Source organism: Strix uralensis, chromosome 2, assembly GCF_047716275.1.
Source record: "Strix uralensis isolate ZFMK-TIS-50842 chromosome 2, bStrUra1, whole genome shotgun sequence".
Classification (NCBI taxonomy): domain Eukaryota; kingdom Metazoa; phylum Chordata; class Aves; order Strigiformes; family Strigidae; genus Strix; species Strix uralensis.
The window spans coordinates 107,212,928-107,234,470 of record NC_133973.1 but is presented as its reverse complement, the minus strand read 5'-3'; the positions used below and the strand labels follow the sequence as shown (position 1 = coordinate 107,234,470).

Sequence of the window (21,543 nt, the reverse complement as noted above, 5' to 3'; positions counted from 1 at the left end):
GCTCTGCTTGAGTGAGCGTTGGGCTGCAGGGATGGCCCCGGCCGCTTATTTTGGGCCTGGCAGGCGCTGGGGGACGTGGTGTCTCTCAGCGTGTGGTGTGGGCTTGGTGTGGGGTGACAGCACCTGTTGAACCCCCCTCCCCACGCCTGTGGGGTTTCCCACAGCTGCGGGGAGTCGGGGCAGTCGCTGGACCCCTGTGGCAAGTTTGTCTTGACCGGAGGGGTCCCGGCAGCTGGCTGAGCTCGGTGGGGCTGCAGGCACACAGGTGGGGAGCAGGGGAGAATAAAAAGTTACTGAGGGGTGTTTGGGCTTTTGATTCCAGTCCACAAAATTAAAATATTTGGTAAATGAATGAGTTGCTGAACTTCACTGCTGGCTCCCACCATTTGCCTTTGCTGGTTTTAGCTGTACCCTGGGAGGTGCTAAACTGTTACTGCTTTTTTGATTCACAGTGTGAAAATAAGTTTATATTGTCCTTAAAATTTTCAGCAGCATTACTTTAAAAGTGTTTGTGTTGTGGCTATGTAAAGGGATTTTTCAGAAGCAAAAATTAACCCAGTCTTAAAAGGTGGGGAGAGTGGTTTGTCATCACTTTTTTGTCGCTCTTTTTACCACCACATTAAACTGTAGAGATAAACATAATATGCTCAAATAATTGTCAAAGCATTTTCAATCTTGTGGATATTACTCAAAGTATTTAGTTGGGGGGGGGGGAATAGAAATTTAATCTGTCTGTGGGGGAGTGTTATGTTTACATGACTGGGAGCTCTGGTCAGACTCAGGATCCTCGAGAAGATTTTGATGTCCAGCATCTGCTTTGTACTTTTATAAAACCTAAATGTTTACATAGGCATGCCTACATCTGTGCCTGAGTTTGAAGTTCACTGATTAGCTCGTGAGTGCTACCTAACTACAGAGAGAAATGAAACAACTAACAGTAACATTGTTGCGAACAGGGTGGCTCAGCATTACTAGTGTGCTGACAAATCCTGCAATAAAAATAGTAATTTATGTTTGAAAAAGAGAGATTTCTCTCCTGTAATTGTTTATTTTAAAATTAAGTACAAGCTTTTCTTGCTCTTGGAATATACTGCATTATGAGATGATGATTGCAGATTAAGTAATTTCATTTTACTGAATTATTAATGTATGTGCACATGCAAGTGAATACTGAGTGTTATGAAACACCTGTGGCTTTACAAATTGTATATGAGGAATATATCAAATACAGAGAAGATGGCGCTAAGCATCATAATGATCTCTATTAATTAGAAGTTATTTTAAAAGATTATTTCCTCATACTTTTCCTTCCTTAAATGACTCCTAAATGGCCACCTGTGTTTGCCTGCATGCTTTGAAACTATATGGTAAGCATTAATCAGCAATATGGAGATGATATAGCAATCTCATGATGAGTGTTGTGCAGTAATTGTGTTTATGGTTGGATAACAGGATTGTATATGCCTGTCTGCCTCCTATGGTTAGGGTGATGGTTTGATTGAGTTTTTGTGATGATAAAGTTGCTGTATGCTTCATGGTCATGAGCAGCAAATGAGCTCGAGCCTTTTTCCAGCAATAATTCATTGAAATGTAAGTACTAGGAATCTCACCATGATGCCGGTTTTACTTGGAAGCAGTCAATGGCATTATCCTGCAGCCCCTTTGCTCTGAGCAAACTGCTGGAGCTTATTCCATCTGCCATAGCAGGGTCTTTCGCCTGGCACTTGTCAGTGAGCACGCACCACTGCGGTCCGTGGTGGTCACTCACGGTGAGGCCTAGCTCCAGAAAAGAGAGCAGGGAAGTGCCGAGGCTGTCTGTGGAGGCTAACTCAAGGAAGCTACTAAAATGAAATTTAGGACCAATTGAAATCAGACCTTTGCATTCACGCGTATATAAATGTGCTTTACGTCAGTGTGCTTGGAAATGCAGTTTTCTGTATTTTAGCAAGTGAATGCAGAGGACACGTAGTGAAGAGGTACAGTGGTGTAATCTCTGTTATTCTTTATGAAGTGTTAGCAGCACTCAGAAGCTTTTGTCAGCAGCTGGGAGCGATGGAAGAAGCTGGAAGCACATGACTGCATGCCTCTCAGATGAAGGAGAAATTAGTAATACATTTTGCTTGTTATTTGAAGCAAAAGGAATGAGAAGTAAGTCTTTCTTAAAACAAAATTAATGACTATAAGAAGGCAGTTTGGAAACAGCCAAGTTTCCTTGGTTTTGCTTTTATCTAGAACTGTAAGATAGGCTTTCTGCAACATAGCAGCAAATTCTGCCAGTGAGACAGTGATCTCAGTTCTTCCCAAACTTGTTAGGTGGCAGAAGCTCACAAGCGATGCTGAGCTGACATCCCAGTAACCTGCCTGCAGTACTCCTCTAGCAGCCGTACAAGCTTCTTGGGGTTCTGCAGTCTAGACCTGGACTGACCAACTGCACCTAGAGGTGAGGACAGCTGGTTCCACATGCTTACATATTTGCTAGCGCCTTTGTTAGGGTGACAGTGAAAGGGCTGACTGTCCTGGTGAATGGTGCTGTTGACTGAGTTGCTGAATTATGCTTTTGTGTTATATAGTTCTGGCTGTATTTAGAGACTTCAGGTGAGTGTTTGCATAGACGGACAGACCACAAATGGCTCCTTTGAGTGGGAGGAGATGGAAGCTGGTCCAAAAGGAACTATCTCATCCAGTTCTCTTCTCCAGGGATGTTTTTATCATCTTGAATGTGGTGGGGATTTGGATGTTTTCTCATATGGCCGGATAGGCTTGGGTGAGGTACAGAGATGCCAGTCAGACTCCAGAAAATAGCAAAGCAGTCAAAGCCATAGACTTTGGAAAGCAATGGGCATCTGGAAAATGTTTCATAATTCTCATTTAGCTTTTTGTCCTTTTCTGACTGGATTGGCTCTTTGTTTTATTGACTCTTCTTAAAGTATCTTCATGTCAATTGAGTACTTTTACCAGCACCTTCTCTGTTACATCCTCCCTGTTATCCTTCTTGGTGATTTAACTTGCTCCCTTATAGGTAAGTGTCCACACCTTATTCTTTCAAAATGCAACCTCACCATAATGTTCTCTTTTATTACATTGATTAGTTTAAGTGTGGTTTATATGTAGTCTCTTGTTTTTCACACATCTAATCTATCTTGAGTAAGATAACTGATCAGAGAACAGGCAATTTTATACAGATCATAGATCATTCCTTCTTTACAAAATGTACTCAGTGGAGTGTCTTTTGGTTTATCTTAGTTTTGCTGTAACACATCATTATTTATGAAGACACAGACTAATGTTCCCTGTAGGTATGTTGCTGACAAATTGGACTTATCACAGACTATTTACAGGCCCTCAGTATGTTTTGTTACTATGTTTTGTAATTTTGTTGCTATTGTAGATATGTTAGATTTTAATTAGGGTATTTGGATATTAATTTTCCCAGCTATTAAATCAACGAAAGGGGAGATTTAGGATCTCTGAGAAGTCTGTAGAATGGTTTTGTTCTACCTGTGATGTAAGCACATTTGCATTCCTGGCAACTAAAAGTCAAACAAATTATTTGAGAAGTGGAGCTTCCAAAATCATAGGCTGCTATGGTCCTAAGAGAATCTTAAAACACAGGCAGAGACTGGCTATGAAATGGAAAGGAAAAATTTGTGTCACTATTTAAACAATAGACTTCTTTCATGTGGAGGACCTAGATGTCTGTTAATTACCAACTGGCTTGAGGGGTTTGGAGTCTGGCCCAATATGCTGAAACTCTTAACCATCCACTAGCTGGCATATCCTTCAAGGTCTGCCTTTGGAGACTGGTAATGTAATGGATTTCATCTTTGTAGACTGTTTATGTATCAGAAACGTTTTTAGTTTTAGCTATATTTCTGTCCTACAGTTTAAGTATTCATTGCCAACAGATTCCAGACAGTTGCATGAATACAGAAAGCAAGGACTGGTTTAAACATTAGATAATGTCGGACCAAGTTGGGCAGCATGAATTGTCTTCACTGTGCCGCAGCCCCACCACAATATACTGATCAAGACCTAAAACTCTGTCCTCTAATTTTGGGTGACTCAGATGAATTAACAAGATCTGAAAGCCTGTGATTACAGTTCCACTTGAAAGGGCCTGAGATCTCTGGAAACCAGGCAGTAGAAATATATAATGAAAGGAACCCAAAAATAAAAGGATACCTAAAAACTTTTTTATCTTCATTTCTCCATGTGAACATAACTATATATTTATCTGAAATAAATTTTCACTAGTATTTTCTGAAGTAAACCTAGTGGTTGTAAAGTATTCTGACCCTTTTGATGGGCTCTGTTTGTGGGTTTGCACACAGATTAAAATATGTGCACAAAGTTTTTTCATTAAATGAAGATGTAGTAGACAAAAATTTCTAAGCAGTCTTTCAGATTTAATGGATTTGTGGTGTTCTTAAGAGATGTTCTGTGAGGTCCTTCACAACTTTTTTGATTTGCCTTTTATTTTTTAAATCAAAGTGTAGAGGAAGGTGTCCTCTACAGGTGATGCCAGCTGATGTAAGGTTGGTCAGTTAGTGCTGGTCTTGGTAGCAGCTGTACAAAGGCAAGGGAGCGAGTGCCTGGCATACAATTGGACCTGACCGGAAAAAGAAAAAAAAAAAGCCATCAAAAGAAGGCATGTGGCAAAACCTTAAAGTCATTATTGTATGTAAATGGAATAACCACTTTCAAGTAAAACTGAAGCCTGTAAGGTTTCAAATATACTAAAAGGAGTTTGACTACAACCATAGAAAACAGGGTAAATACATGTCATGGTGTAGAGGCTCAACAATTGGGCTATTAAAAATAATATTTTGGACTAAGTAGTCCTTAGTTGCAGCCTCCTGTGGAAAACCTAATTCAGCTGAAGAAAACCCTATTTTTTTAGTTGATTGTTTTTCCTGATCCAGTTCACTGTGCTGCATCAGCAGTTGGTTTGGCCTAACTTTGCAGAGGTGTGGAAACTGGCAGTAAGGTGTGGAGAATAGGAGGAGCAAGGATGGGAAGCAGTATTGTCCTATTAATATTTATTGTGTTTGGTTTTATTAATAAGCATTATGAAGGGTTAGGGAAGGCACAGTCCCCTGAAAATTTTAAATTGGCATTGGCAAAGAAAGAAACAGTTCTGTTCTCCCTGTGCTTCTCAGCCTTCCCCTGTCCATTTGTGTCATTGCTCAGGGAACTGGTTGGGGTTTAAAACGTTACTTATTTGGCTCAGCTAATTTTATCTGAGTAACTTTCCCCACCTAATTTGCTGTGCAGCTACTTGGTATTTCAGCTTCTCTTATGGAATTGGAGTTGGACTGGGGGCAAAATGAGCATCTGGAGATAGATGAATTGCTTTCTAATTTTATTGTCTGTGTTATTTATCCCAGTTTAAAGTATCTCTTCAACTACTTCTTTAGAATGAGCAAAAGGGGGTATAGGCAGAACACTTACTCTATCGGGGTTATTGTGGACAGTCTCCATCACACAGCAGAGCTGTCCTAAGCCTGGAGCCCTCTATGTTCTCAGTTGTGCTAGACCAAAAGCCCCTTCAGCTTTTTACAGACAGTGAAGATGAATGGATTTCTTTTGGGGGTGACTGAATTTAACTTTTTAATTATTCTGTAAAATTCCTGAATGACTGGGACCAGAGAAGCTATGTTGAAAATGTGTGAGATGTCCTTTCAGCAGCACTGAATAAGTGAACTGTGGGCCCAAAACTTTGCAACCCTTTTTCATAAGAAATGTTACTTCAGTGACTCTAATGTATGAGTTTGGCACTGCTTTCACAGAAGTGGATACATGTGCTATTTGTTACAAAGTAATACCAGAATCAATTTAGATTGCATGCAGACTGACATTAAAAAAAAAAAAAAAAAAAAAAAAAAAGCTGTACTAAGATTGAGCGCTGCTAGACAAATAGATTTCATGTGTATCTGCCAAAAAAAAAAAAAATGTCCACCAAGTACTGCTGGTTAGCTTAGTTGAGTGTGCAGATATGGGTTCTGTCAACTTTATGATGAACCAGTTACGTGAGTTGTGGTTTGATAGCATAAATTTTAAGTGAAGGATTATTTTAAAGATTAATTGATTTTGTTAACAAATTCATATCAAGGTGCTACAACCCTTGCATTAGCAGATCAAGATGTGTGGTTACAGCCTGGGTATTGGAATGAAAAGGAAGGGACAGGATTTTTTTTTTTTAACTGTGTTTGCCACCACACATTGTAGAAGTATTTTAAAACTGCATCCTCCCTCCTCCAAAAAAGTCTTCATGGGTGGATGGATTTTTTAATTTTCTTTTGTTCTTTCAGTATTGTAGCCTGCATTGTCCATGTTAGAAATTACTGATAAAGGTAGTTCCAAAAATTTCACACAAGTTATACTTACTAAGTCCTCCCACAGTTTCTCTCACTTCTCCAAAAGCTGCATTTTTACGGGAGGTAAAAGGGGTTTGGTTTTTTTCAGCTGTTAAATTTTCAGGGTGCCCGGCAGGCTGATCTGTCTCCCTCTGCAGTTGTGCCATTCCTACAACTGATGCAAGGAGATGATGGCAGTAAGGGCTGGACTTCCCTTTTCAGCAACAAAGTAATCTTAGAGCAACTTAATCAATTGTGAAACAACATCTTTAAATTATTTTACAGCATGAGTTTTAAAAAAACTTCTGCTATCTCAGTAATATTTGTGCCTTGTGTTTTCTGTTGCAAGAGACAATAATTAAGATGGAAGAAAGTACTGCTGCATAACTAGACTTTGAAATGTGGGGACAGCTGAGTGACAACTGTTGGATGGGGTGATCTTTGTTAAAGAACCTATGTCAATCTACTACAAAGGTACTTGTACAAATTTATATATACAAATTTATTGCAGCAAAGAATACAGTGCATTTGCTCTTAAGTGTGCAAAGGAAGTTGTATGGGGCTTTTTAAGGTAAGGGCGCTGAAGATCACTTCTTCAGTGATAGGATTCAGAATAGGAAGAGATCAAAATTATGTGGAAGGAGAGTTCAGTTCCAGCAGCTGTAGTGATCTGAGCAACATGTAACATTCAGCTTTTTGTTACACCTTTTTCATACGTCAGCAGAGAGGCACGGCTGTATCAGCTTTCCCTCCTCAAGTGTACTTTTTAATTGTGTACTCTCACTTTCCGCAGTTCATTGGCAGTCAGGCAGATGTCTTTCACTTCTGCAAATAAACAAAGGACTACCAATTCACAGTGATCATTCACTACCTGTTGTTTTTGGATACAAGAGAAGCTGTCTGCAATATATGATTAATTTGTTGTTAGAAATAAGGCACCAAATTGAACTTTATAGGGTGAGGGCAGGATTGCGGGATGGTTGTAGTCCTCTGTTAAGGCAAATATCCCATAATCCCTTCCTGGGAAAAGTCTGTGGTTTTGGGGTGTTTTTTTATACCACTTTGGTTTGGTTTGTTTTTGTTCTGTTGTTGTTTAAGCAAATGGGCTAAGAAGGATTGAACCTTCTAAACGCAAGCTTACTACATAGAAGTTGTGTTGCCCTTTGGTCCTACTCCTCATCTGCAGGCCATTAATAGGTCTTGTCATTTACATTACAACCTGTGTTTAGGTCTGTAACTGCCTGTGACATCTGTACTTCTCTATTGCAAGCATCGCACGCAGCCTTGGGCAAAATACAAAAGTAAAAGACAAAGTACTTGTGGTCAAAGGCAGTTTGAATGAAGACAGGTTTGAATAAACTCTGAGATCAAATTGGCTTGGTAGTCTTTAAGTCGTGTCTTGTTTGGAAAAGGTTTTTCCCTTTAAAAAAACAACGTTAATGTAAGGAGATACATGCCCCTGCAATTAATCTGTGTTCCACCCTTTTTTCAGGGATGGAAGATGTTGCCAGAGGGTTTCCTGAGATATCTTCACGCTATTCTAGTTTCTTGGGCAGCAGTTAAATGCTGAGAAAACATGCACAGAGATGTTACCCATTGTTTTTCCTCTCTCACTGAGCTCTCTCCACCCTGTAAACTGAGTATCTCCTTGTTCATGGTTCATAAGGTCTTATCACAGTTCCTAAGGTCATGGGAGAAGACGGTTGCAAAACTACACAACATTCCTGTCTTTGAGGATAAAAAACATGAGGGACTAAGCAAATCTTCTGATGTGACGTGCTGTTACATCACTAATATACTTCTAACATTGTTTACAAGAGTGTCTTTCAAAGCTGGGGGTGGGGGGGCGGGGAAATGCAAGAACATGTGGCTATCCAGAATGTGCAGACCTGAATATGAAAAAATAGATTAAGCAAAGGAAGAGTCCCATCTTGATTCAGAAGTGGTTCAAGGGCAGCAGCCAATATATAGGAATAAGTATAAGTAATTTTTTATAAAGATGATTAAAGAAAAATCCCCATATTTTCTTTAGGATCTAATAAGGAGACATTCTAAAAATATCAGGAACAAAAAGAACAGTGACATATGTCTGATGGCTGCACTAAAGTTGTCAACAACTATGCTGAAAATACAGAACTGTTATGTATATCTGTAGTGAGAACGAAGCTGAGTATTACAAATAATCATATAACTATAAATAAATCCATCATGTTACAGCAGTAAATAAAGACTGAAAGATCACTTTGAAAATCTGTGTTACAAATTTATGGAGACTGAGGATTTTTTTTTTTTAAATGGCTAACGTAAAACTCAAGAATTTTAAGGATTTTCATGTAGCAAATGCTATTCAAGATGATTAATAAAAAGGGTATTATAAAATGTCTAGGATATTAGTTGGATTAAGGGTTTGATCTAGACTGTCTAAGAAACTGACTCCTGAAAATGTTACACTCCATGAAGAATCATTGAATTAAGATATAATTTTGTGATATTCAGTCCTTGGATGTTTGTTTGCAAAAAAACCCAAACCCCAAACGAACACACAGTTGGAAGAAAGTGCTAAATGCTTCCTGACAGTTTTATCTAGGCCATGCAGAGTAGAAAAATGACAAATGATGGCATAGCCTCATGTATTTGGTTGATTTAAAGAAGACATTAGTTGACTCTTTTGAGAGATGGACTCAAAGCTTTGGGAAGTTAATCACCATGAAAAAAGGCTGGGTGCACGTTAAGGATGAGGAACAGTATCTGGAAAAACAGTACTGCAAGGTATTGAGGCTCACGGGCAACTGACAGTGGATAAGACACTCCCTGTAGGTAAGTGGCAGCTAAGAGATGATAATAGTTGAATACACTGAATGCAGAATGGGAGATTTCCTTTCCATTATTATTGACCTCACTTCCGGTATATAATCAGGTTTGATGGATTCAATTCAAGACATATTTTTAAATCAAAGTCAAGACTAGTTGTAAGTGTTGGAAAAACTTACCTTACACTTAATGTAGATAGTAATGAAGAAGTAAACTCTGAGTTTGCTGAAGTGATTTGATCATGTACCTATGCATGAGCAAAATGGAGAGCCTTCAAAGAGCATACATTTGCAAATACAGGAGTCAGCAACAGGAAGCAGAAAGTAAAAAAGAATATGAACTTGCATAAAAGGAAAAAATATTTAAAGTGGAAGCCAGCTAACTATTGCACTAATTTATTGATCGACTTCATAGATTCTCCAACACTTGAAATTAATGTCAAGATCCAAGATCTTTTAAGAAGCTGCTTTTGTTCAAGAAACTGTTGAGCTACATCAGACAATAATTCATGCTTTGTGAGAATCAGAATGGATCTTTGCAATTTTGAAATTAATTTGTTGATAGTAGCAATATTCATTCCTTGTTTTGAGAAGAGAAAAAATTCTGTTTCAAACTTTTCTTTCCAAATAAGGTATTTTACAAATCTATAGAAAGCGTATAGAACCTGTCTTCAATTTTGAAAGAAAAGCCAGTTTTGTGTAAATTATCACAGATTCTTATTACTTGTTATTTTTAAATTTCCTGACCATGCCATCTATATTTATTTAAAATGGAAAAACGTAAAAATAGGTGGTGTGGTTGTTGGGTCGAACAACGAGGTATTAAATAGCTTAGTTTTACATCCTTAGTTACTTGGCTGATATGCAACTGTTTGGATACAGGTCTTTGTGTGCTGCAATCTTTCAATGGAAGGTCTTATGCTTGTGAAAGTAATTTCATCCCATGATGACAGCTAGTAAAGGCTGTTTTGCTGTGGTCATGGGAAGTTGAACTGGTATGACTCTCGCTAGGTGACCTTCTCACGGGATTCTGCCTGGTCTCAGAAAACAAGCCATTTCTTTTCACTGGTACTGAGGTGGAAACTCCAAAATTGGCAATAATGCCAGACATGATTTTATGTCCTTATGAGTGCTGCTGTTTTGATAGATATGGTTTTGGGACTTTTCTTTCTCAGTTCCACTATCAGGCCTACAGTTTGGACTCCTTGGTTTTGGGAATTTCTTCTTGATTTAGTAGATATGAAATTTTGTCTCCTTGTGATGTTAGGCTTGGACCTGATATTGAGAAATGTCATATGGGAGAGAGAACGGAGGTCTTGAATGCGTATATGATATTAGAAAATGCGTTCTGCAGTTGTTCAGACTCAGATAGCTTCTGACTATGATGTAAATATTATTTTTTTGCAAAGATACTGATAACTTCTCGTGTCTGGGAGACTCCTTTTTTGTTTGTGAGGGGGTACACCTTTGAGTGCTAATCATGGCTTTTTTTTTTTTTTTTTTTTTTCCCATAGTGGACAGTAGCAGTCTTTTACCCTTCAGAAGTATAAATTTTGATGGAGATAAAGTTATTTTGGCTGCTCAGTCTTGAGAGTCAGAAGCAATCTGGAGCAATTTGTTGTATCTAAGTATTGCAGATATGATTTCAAAGTCAGCCAAGAAGAGAAATAGTTGCTTTTTTAGGATCTTTAAAGCAAAGGGGCATGAAGCCATTTGTAGCTATTTAGCATGGTGATTTTGGATGACACTTCAGGAAATCTCAAAGGTGCAAATTGCCAGAAGCAGGAGAAGAGTAGAGTGGTCCTTCTTCTGGTATATATTTCTTTTTCTACTTTGCACTTGGTGTCAGCTGCTCTTGGAGATGGAATTTGATAGAGCTTTGTCTGATCCAGAATGATGGTTCCTATCTACGGACATTCTTTAACAGTATATTTTAGAGTGCACATCTTTGGGTGTTTACTGGCACCTCAGTTTCCTCATACTAAAATGGGTGTTCCAGTGAGTGCTTAACTTGTGTTTCAAATTAAGCTTATTTTGTTTGTTTGCAAGTCATCTTGAGAGCATCTAATGAAAAATGCTTTAGACTTCTATAGTAGTGGTCAATGGAGGAAAAGTCTTAGTCACAAATTGCCTTCCACCTTGTCAGAAACAGAGCCACACTTTATGTATAAAGAAATTGTTATCAAAAGGCAGTTGATATGCCTAGTATTTTCATTGCACATCACCATTAGTGAGAGGAATCTGCACTAATACAGCTTTCAGCTTCAAGCACTATTAGGAAGCTTAAAGTTCTGGTTAGGGATGCTCTGTTGTCTTTCACTGCAAAGGAAGTTGTAAGGAACATATACAGGGGTTTTTCTGCATACTTGAGCAATGTTGGAAGGGGATGTCTTAACATGCAGTACCCCATGCTCTCTTACTAACATGTGCCTAACATTAAGAAAACTGCTTGCTGAAGTTACGTGGAAACCAACAAACTAAATTCAGCATTTGCAAGAAGACTAAACTGTACTAATATTGTTTGAATATTTTAGAAATGGAAGATGGCAGATAAATGCTCTTATACACATGAAAGAATTTTGCAATCTATGAAGAAAAGTGCTGGCAGTGATGCAAGGACTATCTTCCAGCATACTAGACAGTGAGGGCTTATTTGGTCGTGTATAATTTTTGTTTGTTGCTACTGTAAATAACTTTTTTTGAGTGTGCTGTGATACAAAGTGTAAGAATGGACCTCTCATGGTACACGTGTGATGAGAGGTTAAATTTTAGATCTTCAGCAAAGCTCTTTTTGTCGTTCCTTCTGAAATAAGATTTCCTTTTGACATTTTTAATTCTGTGAATGGATCTTCAAACAAACAAACATGGCCACTGAAGTGATTTGACTATACAGAACTGGAATAGAAGCAGTTTGGATAGGTAAAGGCTTTAATTATATAAAAAATACCTGCTGAGCTCTTCAGGGAGTTACTGATTTTGGAGTAATAGTTTCTGTTTGCGTACGTCCACAGATAAAAAGCATAATAGCATGATATTGTCATGAGTTCAGTGTTCCTCCACTCCTAAAAGTGGGAGTGCAGGTGTGGTTCTTAATTGTGTTTTATGTTGGGACACAGCAGATAAGAGATGCAATTAACATTTTATAAGTGACTCTTCAGAGCAGGCATAAAATTTTAATCTGTTTTATTTTTCAGCTGTTGGGCTTTAGTAACCTCCTGCTTAGACGTAGTTCCTGTTTGGGGGTGGGAATGTGCAAGGAAGGGGATTCATTTTAGCTGACTTTCTCTAAGGATGGAGCTAATGGATGCCTTTGAAATGAGAAAAAATTTAAATACACTGAAGAGTACATAAAGGATTTAATACATAAAGGTTTCTGGTAGAACAGCCAGTGTCAGTGTGTGACTGCTGGAGTGATGTACATGTGAATATGTTTGGTAAAAACTCCCGAGCAGTGTATAAGAGTTAGTGCAGCTCTTTAAAACAAAAAAATAAAAACAAATCATAGACTGGTTTGGGATGGAAGGGACCTTAAAGATCACCTAGTTCCAGCCCCCCTGCCATGGGCAGGGACACCTTCCACTAGTCCAGGTTGCTCAAATCCCCGTCCAACCTGGCCTTGAACACTGCCAGGGAGGGGGCAGCCACAGCTTCTCTGGGCAACCTGTGCCAGTGTGTCACCACCCTCACAGTAAAGAACTTGTTCCTAATATCTAATCTAAATCTACCCTCTTCCAGTTTAAAACCATTACCCCTCGTCCTAGCAATACACTCCCTGGTAAAGAGTCCCTCCCCATCTTTCCTGTAGGGCCACTTTAGGTACTGGAAGGCTGCTAAAAGGTCTCCCCAGAGCCTTCTCTTCTCCAGGCTGAACAACGCCAACTCTCTCAGCCTGTCCTCATAAGGGAGGTTCTCCAGCCCCCTGATCATCTTTGTGGCCTTCTTCTGGACTCGCTTGAGCAGGTCCATGTCCTTCTTATGCTGGGGGCCCCAGAGCTGGACACAGTACTCCAGGTGGGGTCTCACAAGAGCAGAGTAGAGGGGGAGAATCCCCTCCCTCGACCTGCTGGCCACACGTCTCTTAATGCAGCCCAGGATACAGTCGGCTTTCTGGGCTGCAAGTGCACATTGCTGGCTCATAGTCAGTTTATCATCCACCAATATCCCAAGTCCTTCTCCACAGGGCTGCTCTCAATCCACTCATCACCCAGCCTCTATTTGTGCATGGGATTGCTCAACCCGCGTGCAGGACCTTGCACTTGGCCTTGCTGAACTTCATGACGTTTGGACAGGCCCACCTCTCAAGCCTGTCAGGGTCCCTCTGGATGGCACATCCTTTCCCTGCAGCGTGTCAATGGCAGCACACAGCTTGGTGTCATCGGCAAACCTGCTGAGGGTGCACTCAATCCCACTGTCCATGTCCCTGACAAAGATGTTAAACAGCATGGGTTCTAACACTGACCCCTGAGGAACACCACTCGTCACTGCTCTCCACTTGGACACCAAGCCCTTGACTGCAACTCTTTGAGTGGGACCATCCAGCCAATTCCTTATCCACTGAGTGGTGGCTCTGTCAAATCCATGTCTCTCCCATTTAGAGACAAGGATGTTGTATGGAACAGTTTCAGTGATGTCTGTTGCTCTTCCCTTATCCACCAATGCTGTAACCCCATCATAAAAGACCACCAAATTTTTCAGGCACGATCTGACCTCAGTGAAGCCACATTGGCTGTCACCAATCACCTCCTTATTTTCCATGTGCCCTAGCATAGTTTCCAGGAGGATCTGCTCCATGATCTTGCCGGGCACAGAGGTGAGACTGACTGGCCTGTAGTTCTCTGGGTTTCCTTTCTTCCCTTTTTAAAAATGGGGATTGTATTTCCCTCTTTCCAGTCAGTGGGAACTTCACCAGACTGCCACGACTTCTCAAATATGGTGGATAGTGGCTTAGACACTTCATCCACCAGTTCCCTCAGGACCCACGGATGCATCTCATCAGGTCCCATGGACTTGTGCACCTTCAGATTCCTTAGATGGTCTTGAACTTGATCTTCTCCTGCAGTGGGCAGTTCTTCATTCTCCCAGTCCCTGCCTTTGACTTCTGTGTCTTGGGTGGTGTGGCTGGAGCACTTGCCAGTGAAGACTGAGGCAAAAAAGTCGTTGAGTACCTCAGCCTTCTCCATGTCCTGGGTAACCAGGCCTCCCATTTCCTTCCAGAGAGGGCCCACATTTTCCCTAGTCTTCCTTTATGACCGATGTACCTATGGAAGCTTTTCTTGTTGTCTCTGATATCCCTGGCCCGATTTAACTCTATCAGGGCTTTGGTCTTCCTAACCTGATCCCTGGCTGTTTGGACAATTTCTCTGTATTCCTCCCAGGCTATCTGTCCTTGCTTCCACCCTCTGTAGGCTTCCTTTTTGTGTTTGAGGTTGTCCAGGAGCTCCTTGTTCATCCACACAGGCCTCCTCGCATTTTTGCCTGACTTCGTATTTGTCATGATGCATTGCTCCTGAGTTTTGAGGAGGTGATCCTTGAATATTAACCAGCTTTCTTTGGCCCCTCTTCCATCCAGGGCTTTATTCCATGGTCCTCTACCAAGCAGATCCCTGAAGAGACCAAATTCTGCTCTCCTGAAGTACAGGGTAGCAAACTTGCTGTGTGCCCTCCTTGCTGCCCTAAGGATCTTGAACTCCACCATTTCATGGTCACTGCAGCCAAGGCTGCCCTTGAGCTTCACACTCTCCACCAGCCCCTCCTTGTTGGTGTGAACAAGGTCCAGCACAGCACCTGCCGTTTATAGCTCCTCTGTCACTTAGAGAAGGAAGTTATCATCAACACATTCCAGGAACCTCCTGGATTGCTTATGCCCTGCTGTGTTGTCCCTCCAACAGATATCGGGGTGGTTGAAGTCCCCATGAGGACCAGGGCTTGTGAATGTGAGGCTGCTCCTATCTGTCTATAGAGGGCCTCATCTGCTTGGTCTTCCTGGTCGGGTGGCCCGCAGCAGACCCCCACTATAATGTCACCTGTCCCTGCCCTTCCTTTTGCATCCCATCTGAGCATATAAACGTGTATATTTGCATGAAATAAAACAGGAAGGAAAAGGCAGTATGTACTTAAAAGCACTAGAGGGAGCCAGGAGGAAGAAGAGGGGAAAACCATTGAAGACATGCTTACATATTTAGGAGTAGCTTATACAAAGCATCCATTTAAATCCTACCGCTTACTTTAGCTAAAATGCAGCTACAGCTCAGCCACTGCCTCTGGCTGCTCTCTGTTCCCCCATGCTTCACTACAGAAATTTCAATTTTCTAGTTCTGAGAGAGGCCAAAGCTTTGCTGATTTTTAAATGGCCATAGGGAAAACCACCTGCCCCTCTGTAGACTGTAGCCCCTTTTTTTGCCTTGCTTTGTGTTTGGATGAGCAACCAAACGTTAATTCGCCTTTGGGTGCTGGTGGCTGTTTTGGGAGGATTGGTGTATAGGCTCAGTTTTGAGCTTGTCTCCCTCTGAGATTATATGGTTGAGAAAGAGAGAAAGTGGAGGTCTTGGTGTATGTCTGTATTGGGGGATTGATTAGATGAAGAAGAGTTTTAATGGCATTTATTTGGAGTGACTGCGTGGCTCTTGCAGGGCATCTGAGGAAAATGAGTATCTGTGGACATGTGGAATTACATAGAAGCACGAAGTTACTGTAAAGTCTCTCCTCTTATATTTTGAGGTTTTAGAAGTGTTGTCAGGCACGCTTTTTATATTACTTTGTCGTAAAGCTAAATGCCTTGAGTTAAAGTGTAACAGCTTTACAATGTAGATAATATAAGTAATTTGTTTTTAGTTCCCCTCCACCCTGATAAACTGCCATAATGTTGATATCTTGGGATCTGTAAGAGTGGGATGAAATCCTGTGTGCGTGTGTGTGGGTTCTTTAGTTTTCAGGTTTTGGAGGGTGGGGGAATCTTTTTAGTATTCTGAAGTTTCTCCTCTTGATATCTAGTATTACACAACTAAACCTGTCACTGTGGAGAACTGAATTTTGATGGCCTGGGGCCTTAGCACTGAGCAATCTGGGGGGAAGAAAGGAATTATTATTATTATTATTAATTTATTATCTGAGGTTGCTTAGGGCTTTGGAATGTTGGAAGTAATCTCGGAGGAGGTAGACAGACTGGAAGTGGGTGATTAAATGGGCAGAATTAGTATATATGTACTGTGTGTTTATCATCTGCTGTTGTAATTTACTGCTACCACACTCATTGTTCAAGTTCCCTAATTTCTCTTTTCCACTTCAGAAAATAAATGAAAAGGGCAGGAATAATGGACTGGGGTTTTCTTCCTTTGGCCTTTATTGGATGGAATGATTTTCAGTTACAAAAGCAAGGCTAAACATTTCTCAAAAGTACTCTAACCATGCTTTAGCCTGAGGACTCTGTTCACTTTAAAGGAAACAAATATAATAGAATTTGAATATGTGGAGGCTGGAGTCCTTTAGCAGTGCACAAAGATTTTTTTTTCCAGTGTACTTTCAGACTATAAAGAATTGTTGGCTGTTTATAATTACATCATTCCAGATTTGAGATGTCTACAAATTAAGAATCGAAGAAAACATTTCTTTTGAAATATTTAATAACCTCTTGGCAACAAAAAAACCAAACAGGTAAGAGCACTAAGTAATTACAGCTTTATTCCTGTTGGATGTTTCAGGGCCTTCTCCTGTCATCTGAGAATTAACTGCACTGAAGATGAAACAGAGTATTGGTATAGCAGAGAAATTTTTTTCCCTGTCCCTTTAGCTACTCTGTTTTGCACTGTTTCTCCTGCTGCAATGCAGGGATGGGGACAGGCGTGTTTCTTGCTCTCCTGGTGTGTAGAGGGCTCCTATTGAAGCCCAAAAGTATTTCCTCAAGTAGAAGACCAACAGACTTGAACTGTAATTGAATGCGTATTCAATTTATTCCTCAGAACTAGGAAAACAGGGATATTTAGTCCAAAACAGAGGATGGTAATTTTCTTGATAAATTTCTTATGCTTCCAAAGGGCTGCTTACTCAGAATAGTCTGTGAATACTCCAGGGAACTCAGTGATACACAGATTATCCAGTGGGGCCCCTTAAAGTGCAACTAAAACAGCTTTTTAATGATTATTGAATGTTTTTTGTGGTTATTCAACTGCAGGGTAGTACCCACCAATGTTGAACTCTGGGGCAACAGAGGGGTTTACCTGTTGAAGTGGTGGTGGATACACTATGGAAAGGGTATAATTTCTCTCAGGAGAGTTAGAGGAAAAAAAGTTATTCTCTTAAAAACACACAGTGCAAATTAATGACATGGTATACTTAGATTTTTGTGTTGCCTTAGGAAAGGCCGGTACCTTCAGTAGTAGCCCAAGGGCAGAGCTTTTATCGTTTGACTTTCACTATGACATTTACTCAAAGGCTGTGGTATCTGATAAAAAAGAAAGGACCCACCCCAGAGTGGGTGTAAGGTGCTGCAGGGCGCAGTGCCCCCTCCCTCTCCCCAGTGAGCCAGGCAAAGCAAGGTGCCCATGAAATGGTGCCTGGCGCTGGATTTTCCCCCAAGTCCTTCATGTCATGAAATGTCAGCCTGTGCTGGTTGTCCACCTGCCCGCCAAGCTTCATGGAGAGATGCTGCTTTGGAGGGAGGCTCATCCCTCTCCGAGCTTGGCATCCTCGCGGACCTCTCTCTGGAGGTGGCCTAGAGAGGAAACCTGGCCAGGGGTGTCTAACATGAAGCCTTTAATTCTGTGCTGGAGGAATATTTCACTATGGGTCTGGAGCAGAAATTGCCACTTGGTGTCACTTGTTGCAGTGCTTTTGGGTGCAGCAGGAGCAGCACTAGTGACTGTTCCCGGTACTGTTCAAGGCAGTCCAAAACCATGGGGCTGAGGTATCTTGATGATCTGATAGGTAAAGCGTAAGCACAAACAGCGGCGTGCTTTACAGATAAGTCAAGAGCATAAATCTGCTCATCTGAGGTCGGCTCAGCACCTCCTGTGCAAACGCAGAAGCAAATTCAGGGAGGTTAAGAGAGCAGGAACTGCTTCTGCCTCTGAGCCCGGGAGGTACGGGAGCGACGGAAGCCAGGCAGGCTGGTAGTTCTTGGCTCTTCAAAGTGAGAATCTGGGATACTTTGCCTTGGTTAGGAGCTGGGATTGATAGCAAAGGATATTAGCCATTTAAAAGGTGACTGGCATCTGTATTCTTCAGAAATGAGGTTTCTCATGCTTTTTCGGTTGCCTCTAATGTAGGGCTCTGAATAGCTACTGCAGGTGAGTCCTAAATTAAGATCTGATGCGCTTGTAGTGCTGGTATGTGGCAGAGGCTGAGATTATCTCCCCAAGCAAACATTGTAGTATACAGAATTATTGATAATAATGTGAGACTTTGGCTGGGCTTTGCCCTAAGGAAGAGGGGCTGGGAGGTGAAATGTCCCCCTGAGCTGGTGAGCTCAACATAAGTATATGCTGGGGTCTTATCTTCGCTGGGGCTTGGCTGAGATCTGGGTGAGGATGGGATTTACATCCCATCTTGCAGTGCCCGTGGTGGCTGGTAAAGCATCCGCCTTTCCCTGCTCTCAGCGCCTGTCAGACAGCTGGGGGGGTGGGGGGTGGAGGGAAAGGCACTTGCCATTCATTCCCTTTGGGAATATGTGGCGCTTGCTGAGCGATAGCTGCCAAGAGAGAAAAGTGAAGCATTAAAAATTCCTTTAATTGCATTTTGCTATATTTGTGTGCTTGATAATAGCTGGTAGTACTTGTTTCAGAATAATAGTATGATTTTTTCCCCATCGCAATAGCCTTTGAAAAAATACTTTAGGCTAATGTTTTTCTTCAGTGGGATTTAAATTTTGCTTAAAGTATACTGCAGGGTTTTTTTCCTCTTCCATTATTATTGTGGAAAAATATTCAGATCTTTATGTTATAATATATAGTCAGGCAGGAAGCAGCTTAACTTTGGCTTCTCTGAGCAGGACTCTGCTGAAAGATGTGGTATGTGAGCATGTTGATTTTATTATTGTCTTGTAATAGCAACCCGCTCTTGGGCTCCCTTATCTGCATTCTCAGCAGGACAGCAAGGTGAATAATTTAATTCCAGCAGCCTCTGCCACGTGATGGTGCGAGGACCCGTCAGCGATGCCTCCCCTGTGCCGACAGACTTTGGAAGGGAATGGAAACTTACAGAAGTGATGCGAAATCCTCGCATCTCCTCCCTTAACCCTGGAGAAATCTGTCGGCGGAGCGATCGCTTCTTCCTTTGCTTTTCCACGCGTTCCTCTGACGTGGAGTTGGGGGGTGGGGGGGGGGGTGGGGGGTGAGCCTGCGAGTAAGACGAGTGAGGGAGTGGGAAGCGGGGAGGGCAGTGGGGAAAAATGCACACCCAGCCACCGAGCTAGTTGGAGCAGGAACGACGAGGAGCCGGAGTGAGGCCGGGAGTCCGGCCGCAGGCAGTGGGGAGTGGAAATTTACAGCTGCTTGTGAGCGCCTGTGCATGTTCAAGCGATCCTTTCTGCTAACGCTTTTCCAGAGGCTGACGGTCGCTCGGCAGAAGAAGAGCGGGAGGCCGAGTCGAGGAATCCCTTGTCTCTGCCACGTGTCAATAATCGCAGGGGGGCAGAAAGCGGAATCAAATGGAAGATAACTAAAGGCAGCTGCTGGCGGCGTGGCCTGCAGGGAGGTGGCAGAGCTGTCTTCAGCACCTGGCCATGGGGCTGCATGGGGCTGCCTAGGAGCCCCCACCTTTCCGCACGCAGTAAGTGTCAGTTGAGATGATGTCCTCCCAGTGACAGAAAGTTAAGTGATTTAATAAAACTTTTCTTTTTCCAGTTAGCATCAGGCTTTTTGTAATAAACCGCTTGCCTGCTTGTTCTCGATAGTTACGCTGTTAGCTTTTTATAGCTTTGTAAACTGTGTTACCAGGAGTGGCTTTTTAAAGCAGGCAACCCTAAACAATACTCCTCCTGTTACATAAGGCACTGGCTCCGCGACCAAGTGCTCTGTGTCCATGGAATATCTCTGGAAATGGCTTTATTTACAGTGTGGTTTCCAAAAATAAAATATCTGCAATATATCATTTCTCTTGCTCCTCTCCGCTGACTGCCTGCAGCTGCGGACTGGCTCTTGAGATGCAGAGGAATGAGAGCGTGGCCACTTGCATAAGACATCGGGAAACAGTTAGAGATGAAGGGAAGATGAGTGTGCGTGTGAACTGTCACAAGAAACGGCGTATGTAAATTAACCATCTCGTTATTTATAGTCAATAGGTCTTGTCAACCTGAAATGCCAATTCTGTGCAATGGGCTATTCATGAAGTTGTTATCAGGCAGAACTTTCATTGAGCTTAAGGGAAGTTTTTTTTCTGAGCAAAGACTCTTTCTTGGGCTAATACTAGTAGTGAAGTGAAATTGCTGCTATAGAAAATTATTTTAATGTGTTATGAAGCTATTGAAAGTAACACAGCAGGCTTGCTAAGAAATGTGGTCAAGTGAATGCTGTGTAGAGAGGTAACTTTCAGTAATATCGCACAAAGAGCAAAAATAGTATTCACGTTCCTCGGTAATGGGTTTAGAAGAAGTCCTATTCCCTCTTGGCTGCTGCCTATGTTATTTAAATTATATTACCAGTTTCCATTATTTCTACAGTTATTACTACTAGAAATGGAAATTTAACTTGTTTTCCCTTTTACTTAAGTAAATGAAAAGCTATTAAGGGCTGTTCTGTTCAATTGTGTGTATTTCAGAGACATTAGTTAAGAGACCTCTTTCTGCATGACTGAGCTTGTGAGAGTTTTGCTGTGGACTACAGCTAGGCATGGAATTGAATTCTTAATTTTTTAGCGTTGAAAGACCTCCATGGTGACAAATGGAAATAGAGATCCCAGATATTTTTGACTCATAAATCCTGCAAATTCAGTGGCTGTAAAACTGCTGTTTTCTTATCTTTCTAGTTTTATTCAACGTAAAGTAATAACCCACTACTTCTATCTAGTTCATTAGCATGAGTGGGAGAGCCTGTGTAATCCTGTGATACAGAGATAATGGATGCCAGTGTGAGTATGGTGCCACAGGATGCCACTTCTGCATGGGATTAGAATCTGAACGTTACCTGGCATTGCAGTGTGCAAATGCTCTTTTGTAATAAATATTTTATAATAATAATAATAGCTGTGGTAGCACAGGACTTGCTGCATAAAAGGACTCTAGGCAGCGAAGTCAAACACTCAGAGAGTTCCTGTTTTTGATTCTGTTATTTATCTGTGCCAATGTGATCTGTGCTCTGTACCCTACTCAGGATACTTTAATGAAGTTTATATCATCACACATTTACACTGCCTTTGTCATCATCACTGCCTCATTCTGGGTTTGGCTG

The 21,543-nt window shown here is 41.5% G+C and overlaps 1 protein-coding gene across 7 annotated transcripts in view; it reads left to right on the top strand.

The window, feature by feature from the left end:
- Nucleotides 1-21,543, top strand: part of CAB39L (calcium binding protein 39 like) — a 67,411-nt gene that overhangs the window by 361 nt on the left and 45,507 nt on the right. The window contains exons 1-2 of one of the 7 annotated variants that reach the window (XM_074859680.1): nucleotides 2,528-2,595; nucleotides 19,703-19,927. The gene's annotated coding sequence lies outside the window, so the exon portion shown is untranslated. Of the gene's footprint in view, nucleotides 1-18; nucleotides 266-2,527; nucleotides 2,596-16,730; nucleotides 16,817-19,069; nucleotides 19,168-19,558; nucleotides 19,928-20,289; nucleotides 20,401-21,543 lie in introns of those variants that run through there. The other 6 variants (XM_074859679.1, XM_074859681.1, XM_074859685.1 and 3 more) reach the window with 6 other exon arrangements.